The sequence below is a fragment of the Phalaenopsis equestris genome, unplaced genomic scaffold (genome assembly GCF_001263595.1).
Source record: "Phalaenopsis equestris unplaced genomic scaffold, ASM126359v1 Scaffold000258, whole genome shotgun sequence".
In the NCBI taxonomy this organism is placed as follows: Eukaryota; Viridiplantae; Streptophyta; class Magnoliopsida; order Asparagales; family Orchidaceae; genus Phalaenopsis; species Phalaenopsis equestris.
The window spans coordinates 894,117-906,739 of record NW_018164700.1 but is presented as its reverse complement, the minus strand read 5'-3'; the positions used below and the strand labels follow the sequence as shown (position 1 = coordinate 906,739).

Genomic DNA, 12,623 nt, shown 5'->3' with positions numbered 1-12,623 from the left:
AAATATAACTTCACATATTTATGCATTTTTTCTTCTATAAATAGGGGATCATTTTATGAACAAATTGTTACACACTTCTCTAAAATTGATGTTCATTAACGTGCATCACCCTCTCTCTCCCTCTCTCTCCTCTCTATTTTACACTATTCTTTGGTTTTGATTCAAGAACAAATCAGAACCCAATAAATGTGTTTGAATAGACTTATGAAATAAAAAATAGCACCTGAAAGCCATATTTGTTTGCAACCTTAGAGCATGATATCCATAATTGAATGCGTCGTTTTAAGAAAAAAAAAATTAGCAAAGGCAGGGCTTGGTTAAGAAATTGTTATAGAGCAAATTTGGATTCAGGCCAATCCAAGACAAATTGATTAGAATCATTTTCCAAAGCCATTTAATCTAAGTTTTTGAAGTAGGAGGATCCATGCATATAAAATTAAAGATTATATAATTTTTTTTCCAAATATGGAACATAAATATATAATAATATCAATTGCCCTCAAACAAATATTTTTCGCATAATATTATTATGGCACTAGCCACTACACTAAATAACTTACAAGATAGTAACTTAAGAAGAAAGTAAAAAAAATTCAATAGGTAGAATATTTTTTATGAGGTACATAGAGACAAAGCATTTTAAGAAATATATGGTAATCACATTTGTCTTCTAGCAAACCCTAAAACATAGACATTTTATGGTGTGAGTTTGTTTGTATTTATTTAACCATACACATTTATACAAGTTAGCATGAGGAAGGGAAGAGAAAATGAAATGTTTTACATTTGATAAGAATAGAACATCTTTTATGTTTCTAAAGAGTTTTATCAACTTGCCAAGCATTTTAGTACCAATAATAGTAGCAAAATTTGCGTACGTGTCACAAAATTCTAATGGATTTACACATCTAATGCCTAGATTTGAATTTATGTTTATAACACTTTGGTGTCACAACTTATGTATGAAAATGTGTATTTAATTTTTAAAAGGTAAGGATAGTGGTATTTTCAATGTGATGTTTAAGATTTGAGTAGTATGAATGTAAATATGAATGTTTCGGGGTTAGATATGTAAATTTATAAGAATAATTGTAGGGTATGCATGTAAATGCCTCGTTATAGTATTGCAACAAATATATTTACCATTTTATGAGTCAGAGCAAGGGGTTTTTTTTTTCTCATTTCCAACTATATATGAAAGGGATCTTCAAATTGTGGTACTAATCTCTTTCAATGCCCTCCATAAGTGGGAAACATAGTTAGACCTTTTTATATTATTTTAATTATTATTTTTTTATTTTTTAGTCGGTGATTTTCAAACACGATACTTTCCAGTGCATACTAAAATGCCCAGCCACCAGGTCATTATAGATGAGGCAATTGATCACCATGAATATTGGCATCATTTGAGAAGGTGGTTAAGTTTCGTTGTGTTGGAGTGAATGTTGAAGCCTCCAAAAAATTTTGTATGGTAAAGAGAGGGAGACGAATGTCTTATGAAGTTTTTCGTAAGAACAACAAATTTTTTGTAATTTTAGATCGTAGCTGGCCTCCTTCAGTTCGACGAACACGACTTTTAAAAGAAATTTGTTGAACGGTCACACTGCTCCAAACGAAGCCATATACTGCTTCTGTGCCGATTGTGATATATATGTAAAAATTGAAATATAAGTGTTGGATATATAAATACATAGAAATGGAGTGACATGTATGTAAATCTCACAAAAAATATTAGGGTATTTACCTAACAAACATCTAAATTTTAATTTTTGAGTATACATCATCCAAGATATATCGAAAACATAAGGATATAACAGTCTATATTTAAAAAAAAAGTGAATTTTTGAGTATTGATTTGAATGCATAATATGCACTATTTTGAAGATAGAACCAGTCCAACTGATCGGTCAAAATGGTCTAACTGGGAATCAAACATGACATTGGTCCGGATGGGAATAAAAACCAGATTTGTAGTGAATCGGAGTTGACCCGCTCAAACCTCCGGTCCCACCGAAAAAACCTTTCTTAACTTAAGAGTTCGAACATGTTTCTCGTCAGCGACATAATCGCTCGCAGTTCGTCGACAATTTGAAACAGATTGTCCGTTCCTTCTAAATTTTCTTCTGCTTTGATAGAAAGCTTTTTAAGGTCATTTATGAGATTTGTCTACAATTTATATTTTTTCAATATTTAGTTTTCATTTATTATTATTATTATTTTAAATTATTATGATCTTATTCTTATATTTCAATTATATTTTTTAAAAATTAATTGTTACTAAAGTTTAAAATACATGCTAAAATTATTAGGATGTTAATTGTTTAAATATTAAGTATTTATTTTATATTTTATAATAAAAAATTAAATTATATTATCTACACCAAATTAAAATAAATTTATAATTTATTAGGTTATTTGGTTGAATTTTCATTTTAATCCGTTTTTTGTGCCCGACAGAACTGTTTTTTACTTAGTTCTAAAAATGCTCGAATTGAAAGTTTGCATTTTATACTTGTGGTTGCTAGAAAGATAAAGCCTATTTTTTTTTTAGATAATATATAATAATCACTGTGATTTTCTCAATAACGAATTTTCTTCAAAAAATCAAAACTATTTCCACAAACAGCTCTTGGTGTTGTGAACAAACCCTAAAACTCTCTCTTTTACGATTTATCTTCGAGAAATTATTGCGTACGGGTGGTGTCTGATCCTGATCGTAGATCACGGTGATCTACGGTCAGGATTATTTTCGTTTTTTTATAAATTTTAGGTGGGGCTCAACGAAATACATCGGGACCGTAGATCATGCGATTTACGATTCGGATAGGACACTTGCGCGAGGTGTCCAATCCGTATGAAATAATTTTTCTTTTTATCTTCAGCCCAATTTTCATAACCTACGTCAGAAATGTTGTCCGAATCCGAGCCCTTGAGACTCTCTCAGGTCTGCAAATAAAAGAAGATGCGCCAACCATCTGAAAGTTTTTAATTTTGGAACCCTCACCGGAGCGATCTCGCCATGCCTTTTCTCAGGATGTATGGCAAAGTGGCATTGGATGTCATCGCAAAGGCAATACGTGTGGCAAAGGATAGGGAAGTCCCTCATCCTTCCTTCTACCGCGGACCTTCGTGATTTTATTCCAAACTCTCGAAATTCCATTGCCAATTTCCTTTTCTTCTGGTTGCAACGTAAGCGACCTCTGTTTGGAGTCTGTTTTGATTTTTGCTGGAAAGGGGCTCTCTTATACATAAGAGTTGGATAAAGAGGACATTGGCTGCAGAATCTTCCAGTCCCTCACTCTCTTGTATCACGAGAGAAGCATCGACCTGCTAGAGCCTTACGCAGGTATGTGCTGATCCTGAACAGATGTTTGTTTATTTAACTTTTTGCATCTTTTTTTGGGCCTTCATTCATAAGGGCTCCTTGGTTTAGATTTTCTTTTCTTATAACTATATCTTTTTTCCGGCAATCCATAACTCCTTAGAAATAGGTTCAGATTGATGTTAGGTTGTCGTCCTTATTGCTTTATAGCATGTTTCTGCTGACAGACTCACTTGGAATTTTGTTGTTTCTTTTTAAAACTTTGTTAGAGTTATCTCCCCGGCTTGGCTTCTCTTAGTGACAAAGTTGCCCTGAACAATATTTTGATTTCTCTTGGTAGTCTCTTGCTCAGGTTTGAAGTTCTTGTATCTTGTTCAACATTATCGAGTCTACTTATGTCTTGATTAAAGTTTCTAGTGAATTCAAGGAAAAGAAGGGTAATATCTATTGGGGTGCCAGCAGCTTTTCTATCTTAGCTAAACTTTGTTACTTAAATCCACAAATGGTTTTTTCGCTCGATGACTGTGCTTCTGAGCTCCATTTCAAGATTGAAATGTATCACCACTTCAAGGCTGAACCATTGAGTTTTTGAAGTGGCATATGTTTTGGTGGGTGTGTCTATATTAGATATCATTCGGCCAGTGTATGAATGTTAAAATTTATAAAAATGCATAAAAAAATAAAGAATTGTTATTTACTTTATGTATATAGCTATTTTTGTCACTTGTTTTTTGCAGATATTAGCATGTGTTGTTAGTTTACAGATTTTAGGATATTTAACTGTTTGGTTTGGAGAAAACTTGATGGAGAGTAAACTATTTTATAACATTGCTCACATTTCTTTTCATATTTTTAATACAAGCTAAATAGGGTTAATTTATTTGCAATTTTTTTTGTATTTACTCCTTATTCATTCCCTGAGCAGCAAACCAACAACGCTTGAATTCTTTATAGTACCAATGATTGTGTAGAACTAATTATTTGAATTTGCTTATTTCCTCAAGTTTGCAAAAAATTAAAGGGCTTTTTTTCGTGGTATTGAGTTAGTATGTGGTTTTTGGAGTTCTATGATCTAATAGTTTAAACGAGCAACCAGGCAAAGGATTCAAATACACACGCACACTCACACTCACACACTCTCCCTCTCTCTCTCTCTTTTTCTCTCTCGAGCAATTATTAGGTGTGGAGTATGCACATGCGAATTTCGTTGTATTTTGGTTGTATTGGTTGTATCAATACAACCAATATGTGGTACTGCAATATATCATTGTATCTGTTGAGACTTGATTTTGGAATCTGGTAAGCCCTGCATGTTTATTTTATGTTATTGAAGTTTTTGATGTTTAATTTAGTTGTCAATTTTTAGTAGTTTTGTTTAATGTCCGATGTATTAAATATCTTTGTCAAATTATAGAACAAACATGATTATATATTAAGTATATTTTAAACCATTTTTATGGGCATGATAAGTAAGAAAATAAAATGTTTCTTGTTAGATTTATGTTCCTAAAGGATTTGATACATCCTTATACAAGTGAGCTTTCTGGAACCATATGGTGTCTGTTTTACAAATCATTTTCACTAGTGTGTTTTAGACATGTTTTTCTATTTATTAACTATTTTTTCATAATTTTTGGAGTCAAATATTTTAAGATATAAATATATTTCTATAAAATTTATATCTATTAAATATAACAATTTCAATAATGAAATTTATGTCCTTTTAAAAAAAACTTTTTACCTTATAAATATCCTAGAGCACTACAGAAAGCATGGCATTTTTTTGTTTGTCTGTCACATTTTTCCCTTAGATAGAGAGTTTTTAGAGAGATAAAGGGGGATTTTAGTGAGAGAAAATTGGATTTGGGGTTCGTAGAGTTGATTTCGTTCGTCCGACCAGTTGGAAAAATTGTTTGGAACTAGGTATGCTACTGTTAACCCACTTCATATTTCAATTTTGTTGTTTTTTTGTAAAATTTTGGTAATTTATTTGTTGAAATTTTGTACAAATTTAGATCTACAGAGATTTATAAATTTGTCACCGCACAAATTTTTATATGCTGTAGATTATACAGTGCTGAACATATCGACTTAAAAATTTTTATTTTTCATCTGGTATTTTGTGTTGTATAATATTTTGTATATTATGACACGTGCATTAAACTTGATAGAAATGTTTGAAATATTGTTTTGAATATTTTATATAAGTGGTTTTGTAAATTTTTCTTGGCGATATATGTACATTATTACTGGTGTCTACTGGTATGTATCACTTTTACCGCATGTTGTAATATTTGTTATGTCCAATTGTTAGCATTTATATGTTTTTGTATCACAATATGTGCAAAAATGATAAAAATGAGAGGAGTTGCAGATTGTTATGATTGGGCGAATGTATGTTATGTGCAATCAAGTGAAGTTATAAGGGATTTAACACCTATGTAATTATCCATCTGTGTGTTTGATATGCCTGAACAAATGTGAATAAGTGGAGGTATAAGTGGAAGTGGAGTTATAAGGGACTTAGGAGAAATAATGAGGTGAGAGAAAATTTTAGAATAATTCAAATTAATATTTGAATTTAATTTGATTTCATGTTATTTTACGACTCTTATGATATCATGTTGTTTATACAGTTATTTAGCGTATGTCTACTACAATTACAATTTTTTTGTACTGGCATTGTGATAGATATTGCAAATGATATTTTGACATGTCAGATTTATTTACATCAAATGCATGTTTATATTTTTTTAAACATTGAAAACTGCAGTAGATTTTGAGTAGCCTACGGAGCTGTTGCTGCTCACCTTTATTTTACTCACATGTCTTGTTTCAAAGAAGGGTAAGACTCAAGTTGAGTAGAGACTTTTGCATTACTTGTGCGAGTTTGATTTTAAGTATGTCGGTATCTTAGATATTTATTTTTGATAGTAATGTTGACGTTTAGTTTTCTTGATGATCGAGATATTAAATCATGATTGTTGTACATGTTTCATTTTGTTTTATAGTGAGATAATCTAAATGAATTTTGGGTATATTTATTTTACAACATTTGATGATATTAGTGGCTACATGTGTAAAACTTGAAGAAAAAATAAGTAAATCAGATTTCTTCCAATAGAAATTAAGTAATAATTTATGTGTTATGATCTTGACACGAGGTGACTCGCCTCGATATGACGAGTTTCATCGAGCTGGGTTGTAACATAATATAACCAAACATACAATGTAATCCACACTTTCCTCACCTTTTTTATCCTCATGTAATAATTTTTCCTCATCCACACACACAATTGTGGACTCTCATGTAGCGACCATGAACATGAATGTCTTACTGAATTAAGAAATAGATAAATAATACCTATATACAAGTCAATTGATATGATAGCATGTTTAACACCTTAGTCCATGTTTTATTGATGTCACACGACCTGAATTTGTTGGCGTGCTTTACGAAATTTACACCAATAAAGGAGTCTTGGTTAAAAAACTAGTTATGCTGACAGTCTGTATAAACCATAGTCTGCTAGCTGCTTTGAAGGTCAAAGCTGGGTCGTTGTTTAGATGTATTGGAGCAACTCATCTTAAATTTTTTATGGAGAAAAATCTAGCCTGATCAATTGCATATTGAGCTAGCTTGAACCTAACTCCAAATGCATAAATTTTTGCTAGAAATACATATAATCATAATCTCATATTAAAAATCGTGATTTACTTTATATTAGAATACAATAATGAACTGATGACACATATACTCAAATTGAACACTTAACAAAGAAGGTTAAAATATGTATACTAACTTAAAACCTTCATTATTTTGAGTGGTTTCTTTTTCTTCTGTCAGGAGATCACCAAATTTGAGCCGACAAAGTCAGAGAATTTGAAATCAACAAAAAAGTATGCCAATGTCAAGTATAATTATGGGACAAGTTGTCTTAGCAGTAATAATGTCATTTTATTACTTGGGGATTATTTGGCTGCAAATTTTATGGGTATAGAATGAAAGAAATGCTTAGTTTTAATTTTTTATTGTTTGGTTTGAATTTAATCCATAATTGTTCATTTGTAACAAGTTTAAAAATCCTCTCAATCAAGTAAACTAATATAATGTGGCTTAATCTTCACCGCATGCTACCTTAGCGTTGATATTGTCATCTCAAACCTTGGCCTATAGGTTCAACCCCCACATCTTTGCCATCCTCGATATTGCTCTCCCAGGCCTCATTGTCATTGACCTGACAAACCATCTCGTCACCAACCCCGATATTGTCGTCCTGGACCTTACCTTTGGTGGCCTCGAGCTTGCATGAGGTCACCATCCTTTATCTCGTTGTGTCTTTACTCAAAAAATTGGCGAGATTGCATTTTAAGAATGGTCTCCTGGTGGTCCTTATGAACAAGAACACAATCTTGAGACTCTTGCAGCTCATGATTGTGCACCTTTAGCATCTTATGATTCTATGGTTGTGCTCTAGTCAACCAAATTGATGGTTTGATGATTGAGATTGTCGAGCTAAAGTCTTCTTTTGCTTATACATTAATTTATATGCATACCCTCTAGAACCAACTCACCAAGGGTGAGGCTAGTGTTGAGGAAAAGAAGAAATTCACCCTTTTAAGGAAAAGATTGGTCTTACTGTGATTCTTGATGAAATTGTTGACTCAATTCATAAGAAGTCCAAGAATTGCAAGCTGATCTTGCGGCCACTGATAGGTTTCTGGGGTCATCCAAGTCACATCAAATTTTTGCTAAAGGTGGGTTTATTCTATGACAACTTGAGTGCAACTATTTCTTTTATTTATCGCTAGAGCCTATTTTTGAATTTTTTCTTGGTGTCAAGCAAGGGTGGAGCCGTCTTTGTATGTTTCTAATTAAGGGTTTATTTTGTTCTAATTTTATGTGATAATCATTTTCGCAAGTGGTATATGATTTATGTGTGTAAGTTGAATGTTTATTTTTTTGTTATTGTGCTCCTTATTTAGACTCTCTAGCTTTGACACTTTGGAAATATAAATAAAGTTTTTTTATTGTAATGATGGAAAGAGGATTTGATTTGAATTGTAAAGTTTGAGCGTTAATGGTGGATGTAATGTTTGCTTGACGTTGTTATCATTTTTTGATAAATATTTATTTGGCTCTTTTACTATCATTTAGATCATTTATTTGTTCTTTGTTTCTCTTTCTCTCTTCACTTACTTGAGCGTTAATGGTGGTTGTAATGTTTGCTTCGCTGTCTCATCTTTTCTTCATAAACATTTGTTCGGCTCTCTTATAAGCATTTACATCATTTATTAGTTTTTATTACTCTCTTTCTCTCTCTTCACTTGCCTGCTCTTGTTTGATACTGTGAGGGCTTCTGCTCTTTCCATGATAGCTTTGTTGATGGAGTCTTCCAGAGCCGTTGTGGAAGTTGAGTATATGAAGGCCTCTAACGCTCTTCGCTACTTGTCAAAATGGTATATTTGGGCTATTGATTTAATAACACAAACTTCACCATGCGAGTTCTAAAGGTTGGTGAGTTTTCAAATGCTCTCAACAATGAAGAGTTGTGCTATTTTTGGATCAATTTAGGTTAGGGTTGTGAATCCCTTTGTATCGAGAAATCTTTGTTATCTTAAACTTCAATGGACTCATCACTACCTATGTTATATTGAATTCCTTTGTAGCTATTCTCCTCTAACAATGTGCGGGTGAGTTGCTTGAAGAAATAAAGTGGGGGTCTAGAAAGCGAAGTATGTTTTCATGAAGTTAGCGACTAGATGGTTTGTGAAGAGTAGGCCTTACCCATTCACTTAGGAGTAGGCCAACGTCTTTACTCTAGACATAGGGGGGTACATTACCTTTTCATGACTCGAGGGCTTGGCTTTATTAGTCATGTTATGTATATCCTCAGTGGCTGTCAATAAGAATCTACAGTTTTTGTATCTAATCCTTTTTGGGTCATATTCAACTCTTTAAGTGTTTTTGCGAGTGCCATAATTTTAGGTAAGCCTAATGTCTCCATTCTTGACAACCCTGATGTGCTAAAGTTTTGGAGGTGGAGGCCTCCAAAGATTTGAAGAAATGAAGGCTAAAGAACTTGCTGTAATGTTCATAAATGACACCCTTTAACTCGGCCCTCCCTCCTACCAAATGACCCCAATTATCCCTCTTGGCAACATTGTGCTAACTGCTGCTCCCATTGTACTTATTGTTGTGCAACTTTCATAAAGTGATGTTGGAATTTACCAAACATCCGAGAGAAAATAAGTTTTATTACTGAATTCAAGTTTGAAATTACAACAAACAACAGAAAAATCAGAAATTGCAACAAAACAACAACACAACACTATAATTATAGTTGGATCTAGGGTGTAGGCGGTGTTGAGGGGGCTGTTTAATAGCCGGCGAAGGGATTTGACAAGGTGGCAGCAAGCTGGAAAGTGGCGAGGGTAAAGGGAATCAATGTAGGAGAGAGTGAGGAAGGATCGAAGGGGATCCAGACTTTCTCTAGAATGAGATATAGCCAAAGTACCATTTAGATCCCTTGGGCGCAGCCCTTGAAAGGGAAAATGGGATCCGTTGGCTCTATAAAGTCAAATTAATAAAAAAAATAAAAACTTAAACATCAAAGAAAAACTTAAAATAGACCTAATAGTATTAGAAGTGAGTCCCACTTCAATTGGGCGGCAACCCTAAGCTTAGAAAGAACTGGCCGACTTTCCCTCAAATCGAACTGAACCATTTCAAGGTCCCTCTCAGCCCCCGCGTCAGTCTATTGGGGTTGGTGGAGCTTTGACATCATCTGTTGAAGTTTCTGACTCCTCATGATATGACGTCAGGTTGCCTACGCTGATGGTGGTGGAGCTGTCGTAGCCTCCCAATTATTGAGGGCATTTAACTACGTCTCTAGATGCACTTGGATCCCACAGTCGGATGCACTGTCTCACAAAATATTTGTGAATGTTTTCCGAATTGTGAGTGACGATCTTGATTCATCCAACAATCTTTGGGTACATTGTTGAATTGAATTGGAACTTTGTGCCAAGCATACTTCACAGATTCCTCCAAAAGTAGCTCAGGTTTGACTAATTTTTCTTTGAAATGATGACATGCTAAACATCTTGTAACGGTGGCAGTTCTAGCGGTAAGTTGTCGGTCAGGATATCTTGAAACTCTCTCTGTTCTACCCTATCTGATATCGGCTCTTCTGTCTCACTATTCTCTAGCATCACCAAAATTGATTCCATTGACACCTCTCTTATGATAACTATAACCTCAAACTCTGCAAAAGGTAGGAGAACTATGCGTTTTACATCCTTTATGAACGAGTAAGTGCTCTTGAATCTAAAATGCCGAGTCTTGTGGTCAAGCAACCACGGTCTACCCAATAAAATGTGTCAGGTGTCTATGAACACACCACACCTGGTCATGCAACTAATTCTTAATAGAAAACCTAGAAGCCATCCTCTGTCAATGCTAACCCTATTCTCCTTCGTCAATAAAGTCGGTGGATATGACTGATGATGTCTCTGAGTGTGAGACTTAACTTGCCAATCATCTATGTAAATATCACATTCTCACAACTACTTCCATCGATGATAATGCTGCACAAATTTCTCTTCATAGTGCAACGAGTATAAAGGTGTTGTGGCCAAGCCACTGCTTCTCTCTCTTAACCTTAGTCTGAAGGGCCCATCGAACTACAAGCACCCTCATCAGCTATATGTTGGTACTCCTTAACATCCTCACTATCTTTGTCTCCAGTACACTATGCACTTCTTCTACTGCTCTCTGCTCAGTGAAAGCGATAACTCTGGTAGTAGGACAACTTGAAGTGATATTTCCAAACCCATGATTTTTGAAACACTTCCTTATGGGCATTGTGTTGGGTGTACTGTTTCTCTCGGGCTTCTTTCCACTTTGATCAGCTATATCACCTTTCTAGACAGTTTTCGCACCTTCCTCAGGTGTACTCCTACTGGTTCCTATTATGGGTGACTGTTTGACTGACGATGGGGTTCTGATTCACTTCTGTTGTTTTTCCACCTTCAGGATCAGTGCCTGAACATCACTTGATTTGTAAGGTTGCAATTGAACGACATGACTAATGGGTGACTTCAAGTCTCCGAAATAACTAACTTTGGTGTTTTCCTCTAGCTCCCTCAACTCATATTTCAACATAAGCTGCTCAAACTCCGCTGTGAACTCCTCTACTGACAACTCCCCCCGATGTAAGTGATGTAGCCTCAAGAAGATGTCCTAGCAGAAGTATGGGAATAAATATTTCCTTTGCATCTCTTTCTTCATCTTCTCTCAAATAGTGATCTTATTTCCACCTTCTCTTTTCCTCGCTCTCTTCAAATTCTTTCACCACAAAAAGTCACACTTTTTCTGTTTAATGGCAGCAAGCTTAACTCGCATATTAGCAGGTATCTCCTTATACTCAAAAATCATCTCAACAGTTTGCAACCACTCAATGAAGTCATTTGGATTCATCATCCCCTCGAAATCCAACAAGTCTACCTTCAACTTCGTGTCTTCATGTTATCCAATCCATGTCTCGGTCTCCTTTGATACTGAATCCTAACATGTCATGCCTTATCCTCCTCTTCACTAGAACATACCTATGGAAGGGTTTCAAATTTTTCTCTCTCATCTTTGATTCTCATTATCACTATTGATTGTGATCTCTCCATGGGTCCCTTCCTCAAATTTAGCGAGTCTTTGTCAAAGTCGGTGGATTTCCCGCTGCATATTATCCCGAACATATCTACAGTCCTTCCCATTCCCTACATCGTAAAGTCTCCCCAATAATCACTTGTCCTTACATTATTATTATAAAAAGTTACCCCACTCTGCTGAGTGACGAGTTCACAATGATCTTCTACCTACAGATGCCCGTCTTCTGTAACTGAGGCCATCGAGTAGGTCACTTGCCTCTAGGAGGGCGCACTTCCTTTGCCCCAAGGTATTATTATTGACGAGGAGTTGGTGATAAAAAGGGGCAGAGGATTCCAAGCCAAGGTGAGCAGTTTTTTTTTTCTTTTTTTTGAATATAGCATTTGCATTACTAAAAAGTAAAGGTACAAAAAACAGTACGAGAGTTGAAAATTATGTGTCGAGGTCAGAGCTTCCAATGCCGTAGAAGCAAGAATAGTGGGAGTTCCAAAGGCTCTTCCATGTTTTTTTAGCTTTTCGAGTATGCCAGCATTGTTAAACAGCTTTGCAATTAGGGCTGTCAATTTGGCTCGTTGTTCGCGAACAGCTCGTGTTCGGCTCGTTAAGTAGCTCGTGTTCGGCTCGTTCGTTAAGCTT

At 34.7% G+C, this 12,623-nt stretch overlaps 1 long non-coding RNA gene across 3 annotated transcripts in view; it reads left to right on the top strand.

Annotated features, from left to right (window-relative positions):
• The first annotated feature begins 2,925 nt into the window (after positions 1-2,925).
• Positions 2,926-12,623, top strand: part of LOC110024499 — a 23,594-nt gene continuing 13,896 nt past the window's right edge. For all 3 annotated transcript variants that reach the window (XR_002294013.1, XR_002294011.1, XR_002294012.1), the window contains exon 1: positions 2,926-3,346. This is a non-coding gene — a long non-coding RNA (uncharacterized LOC110024499). The remainder of the gene's footprint in view (positions 3,347-12,623) is intronic.